Here is a 5,267-nt window from a genome sequence, read left to right on the forward strand (position 1 = left end):
CAAAGTGCTGGGTTACAGGCGTGAGCCACCGTGCCCAGCTAAATTGTTTTTTTTTTTTTTTTTTTTTAGATGACAAATAAAAATTGTATATATTTGTGAGGTAGAGTGTGATGTTTTAATATTATGTGTACATTGCAAAATAATTAAATCAAGCTAATTAACATATTCATCACCTCACTTTTTTTCGTGAAAACATTTAAGATCTACTATCTTAGCAATTTTTGAGTATATGATACATTATTAACTATAATCAGCATGCCACATACACTTTTAAGAATTCTAATACAATTTTGCTTTAATTTCCGCATCTAATTTTGTTTTTGAGGTGTTGTATTAGTCTATCCTCATGCTGCTATAAAGTCTATCCTCATATTACCCAAGTATGTGTAATTATAAATTACCTGAGTATGGGTAATTTATAAAGGAAGGAGGTTTAATGGACTCACAGTTCCACTAGGCTGGGGAGGCCTCATAATCATGGCAGAAGGCAAATGAGGAGCAAAGGCACATCTTACATGGCAGCAGCCAAGAGAGTGTGTGCAGAGGAACTGCGCTTTATAAAACCATCTGATCCCTTTCCCCTGGCTGGCAGCACGGAGGCTGCACAATGCCTGGGGAATTACTGTAAAGAACATGAACTGGCTAGGCACAGTGGCTCACACCTGTAATCTCAGCACTTTGGGAGGCCAAGGCGGGCGGATCACGAGGTCAGGAGATTGAGACCATCCTGGCTAACATGGTGAAATCCCGTCTCTACTAAAAAATACAAAAAATTAGCCAGGTGTGGTGGCGGGCGCCTGTAGTCCCAGCTACTCGGAGGCTGAGGCAGGAGAATGGCATGAACCTGGAAAGCAGAGCTTGCAGTGAGCCTAGATCGTGCCACTGCACTCCAGCCTGGGCAACAGAGTGAGACTCCATCTCAAAAAAAAAAAAAAAAAAAGAACGTGAACCAGCAGGAGTTCATTAGAGCTCTGGCAGCCTTTCTCAAAAAGTCCAGGAAGCTGAAAGTCCCTGGATGGGTGGACACCGTCAAGCTGGCCAAGCGCAAAGAGCTTCCTCCCTATGATGAAAAGTGGTTCTACACATGAGCTGCTTCCACAGCACAGCACCCGTACCTACAGGGTGGTGCTGGGGTTGATTCCATGACCAAGATCTATGGGGGACATCAGAGTAAAAGCGTCATGCCCAGCCACTTCAGCCGAGGCTCCAGGATAATGGCCTGCTGGGTCCTCCAAGCCCTGGAGGGGCTGAAAATGGTGGAAAAGGACCAAGATGGGGGCTGCAAACTGACACCTCAGGGACGAGAGATCTGGACAGAATCACCAGACAGGTGGCAGCTGCCAACAAGAAGCATTAGAACAGCACAGGAAAAATTCACCCCCATGATTCAATTACCTCCCATGACACATAGGAATTATGGGAGCTACAATTCAAGATGAGATTTGAGTGGGGACAGAGCCACACCGTATCAGATGTTTTTAATCAAAAAATGTTGCTGGGCGTCATGGCTCAAGCCTGTAATCCCAGCACTTTGGGGGCCGAGGTGGGCAGATTACTTGAGGTCAGCAGTTTGAGACCAGCCTGGCCAACATGGTGAAACCCTGTCTCTACTAAAAATAAAAAAATTAGCCTGGTATAATGGCTAGTGCCTGTAATTCCAGCTACTCGGGAGGCTGAGGCAAGAGAATAGCTTGAACCCAGGAGGCAGAGGTTGCAGTGAGCCGAGATCGTGCCACTGCACTCCAGCCTGGGTGACAGACTCAGTCTCAAAAAAAAAAAAATGTTATAACTACCTATTGTTGGTAAATTCAGTTTGCCTGTCTGGTGGCTTGCCATATTGGAAATCTGCCCCATATACCAAAGTGTGCCAGATGATCTGTTATCCACTCAGCACTGTATCTTCCTCTTTCTGTGCCCTGCTCAGCATCACAGGGGAGAAGCTCAGAAATGCATTTCCCAGAATCCCTTATAACTATGGTTCTAAGTTAAATTTTCTTCATGAAAAGAACTCCCTCAAGACTCAGATGGCAATAGAGAAGTTATTTTTTTCCAGCAGTTATTGCAGCCATGTGGGCAAATGGAAGATGGGAGCCTATAGTAGTTACTGAGAAAGCTCCTGAAAATCACCTGCTGCCCAACTTGTAAAAAGCCTCATGAAGAGCAAGGATATGAATGAAAGACTATTTGAAAGACAGAAATTCCAAAGATTTTTCTGGACACAGGTTTAATTCCTGGATCAAGTGGGGCTGTCATCACCGACATCCCATTGTCCAGTTGTCTCTCCCAATCCCTGTTTAGATTCTCTTTTCCTAAAGTTTGTTTTGATTCAATGTCCTTTCAGTTCATCTTGAGGCAGCACTGTAAATCCCATTCTGGTATTTTCTTAGGGATATTGCTGAGGGCGCTGTTTCCTATATAAAGAGACATTGAGAAATTTCTTTCAGAAATAATTGCTGAAGGAAATATTTGCAGAGATAAGAGACTTGTGGATTAATCAATTGACAAATCACTTTGGTTGGTAGGAAAATCAGAGTTAAACTTTTGCTCAATTTTCAAAAACTGTGTAGGTTTCAATGGCTCATGTGTACAGCATCTTCCTGGGTTTTTACCTTCTATATAAATTTGTTCTTTTCTGCCCACATTTTTAGATTTATTTATACCTCCCCATTTCATTATGTATACACTGGTATTTTTTCTTAACTTTCCTAATTAAATACATATTTAAAAAATAAGTTTAAAAAAAAATGCATGTACATCTGGGCATGGTGGCTGATACCTATAATCCCAGCACATTGGGAGGCCATGGTGGTGGGATGGGTTGGCTTGAGTCCAGGAGTTCAAGACCAGCCTGGGCAACATGGCAAAACCTCTTATCTACAATGTGTGCAAAAGTTAGCTGGGTGTGGTGGCATGCACCTTTAGTCCCAGCTACTTGGGAGACTGAGGTGGGAGGATCAACTGAGCACCCAGAAGGTTGAGGTTGCAGTGAGCCAAAATCATACCACTGCACTCCAGCACAGGCAAGAAAGTGAGAGCCTGTCTCAAAAATACATAAATAAACAAACAAACAAATAAATAATACATGTAGCCCAAGTTTCCTCAGACCTCATCAGCATGCAGGTGCAAGGGATGACTTGAAGAGCAGCTAAAAGGTTATGGCTTATATTCCCATTTTTTAATAAAAGTCCTTGGGTTCCTATAAAACATGCCTTCTCCACCCCCCAACCAAATGTTTCTGGAAGTCCTCAGTGGGTGTTTTACATGCACACCCATCTGTTCTATCAGGCATCACCATGGTAGCTGAACTTCATAGACATGTATTTCTTCCCTCAAGTAACAGTCCTAGATGAGCGCTTAGGTCAGCAGGACAACTCATCTCTTTGTGGTCATTCAGGATCCTAAGCTGATGCCATTCTGTCACTTTCATCATGTGACTTCCAAGGTTGCCCTGAGTGTCAACATCCAAATCAACTGAAGACAGTAAAACTTTTTTTTTAATTTAAAGGCATAGAAAAACATGTGTGAGAAATTTTTATGAGTCAAACCTGTACGTGGAATCATCATTTATGCTCACAAACCGTTGGAAAGAACTTACTCATATGACCACATGCAACTGCAAGGGAGGCTGGGAAATGTAGTGCACCCATATATCAGGCAGAAGAGAAGGGATTCTGGTAGATAGCCAGTGATCTCCTCCACAATATGTTTTCTTCTAGTCTTTTTGCAATATTGTTTCCACAAAATTATGATCATATTGTATTCTGCTATATTCATTTAAAATTATATTCAGCATTATCCTGTCATAAAATTGTCCTCAAAAACCATTTAAAAGATAATATATTATTTCATCTCATATATACCAGAACTTACTTACCTACTCTCCTCCTGTTGGATATTTATCTTCTTTCCAATTTTTGGTTTAATAAATGAAGCTGAAATTTGAATATTACATATCAGTTTTTTGTTTTTGTTTTTGTTTTTGTTTTGAGATGGAGTCTCACTCTGTCAACTAGGCTGGAGTGCAGTGGCACAATCTCAGCTCACTGCAACCTCTGCCTCCCTGGTTCAAGAGATTCTCTTGCCTCAGCCTCCTGAGTAGCTGGGATTACAGGCACACACCACCACACCTGGCTAATTTTTGTATTTTTAGTAGAGACGGGGTTTCACCATGTTGGTCAGGCTGGTCTTGAACTCCTGACCTCGTGATTCGCCCACCTTGGCCTTCCAAAGTGCTGGGATTACAGGCATGAGCCATCGCGCCCAGCCTACATATCAGTTTTTAGCAGCTTCCTTAAAATTTTTCTTAGGATGGATTCCTGCAAGTGGAAGCATAGGGACAAAGGATATATACATGTAAAAAGGTTGTGTTTCATTTCTGTTCCATTTGGTGAGTGGAGTGGCAGGGGTTGAGGGGATGAGCTAGGCCTGTTTAGTCACACTGGGGTATAGAGTAGGAGATTTCTCTTTTCAACCATCAACCCTCTAGGTGTCAAGGGCCCCACCTGGAAAGCTCTCACCAATGCTGATATGATATGAAGGGCATCTACGCAGATCCTCAACACAGGTTACATATAATATTCACTCTGAATGGTCCACATTCAGAGTGGTCCACAGACACTGACTTTGCTCCCAAGTGATTCCCGGATGTTCGCAATAGATGTACTCAATCTACTATAGACTGGAGCCCACTCCATTCCTACCCACAAAATCTCTCCAGGTCCTACTGTGCCTTGACCCTGCCACATACATTTTTAAGGATTTTTCAAATTTTGGGAAATTTGCCTTTTGCTTACCAGTTGAGCATCTGAAACTCAAATATTCAAAATCCAAAATGCTCCAATGAGCATTTGCCTTGGATGTCTTGTCAGCACTGGAAAAGTTGCAGATTTTGGAGCATTTCAGATTTTAGATTTTCAGATTTGGGTTGCTCGACCTGTACTTGTAAGCTGCTTCAAACTCCCTTTCCAATGCATTGGTCTACAAATAAGTAAATAAGAAAAATTATGTTCTGTAGGATAGGAGGCAGCAAACTACAGTCTCCAAGTCAAATCTGGCATGCAGCCTGCTTTTATAAATAAAGTTTTATTGAAATACTGCCACATCTATTCATTTCCATATTGTCCATGGCTGCTTTCTATTACAACTGCAAAACTGAGTAGTTGTGATAGAGGCCTATGGCCTCCAAGCTTAAAATATTTTCTGTCTGGCCCTTTACAGAAAAAGGTTGCCGACCTGCTCTTCAGAATCAGGCTACAACAACAAAGCTA

General features: G+C 42.1%; 1 pseudogene; it reads left to right on the forward strand.

Annotated features, from left to right (window-relative positions):
* The first annotated feature begins 580 nt into the window (after positions 1–580).
* On the forward strand, positions 581–1,357 carry LOC129037499 (small ribosomal subunit protein eS19-like; annotated as a pseudogene).
* The last annotated feature ends 3,910 nt before the right edge of the window (positions 1,358–5,267 follow it).

Source organism: Pongo pygmaeus, chromosome 4, assembly GCF_028885625.2.
Source record: "Pongo pygmaeus isolate AG05252 chromosome 4, NHGRI_mPonPyg2-v2.0_pri, whole genome shotgun sequence".
NCBI lineage: Eukaryota > Metazoa > Chordata > Mammalia > Primates > Hominidae > Pongo > Pongo pygmaeus.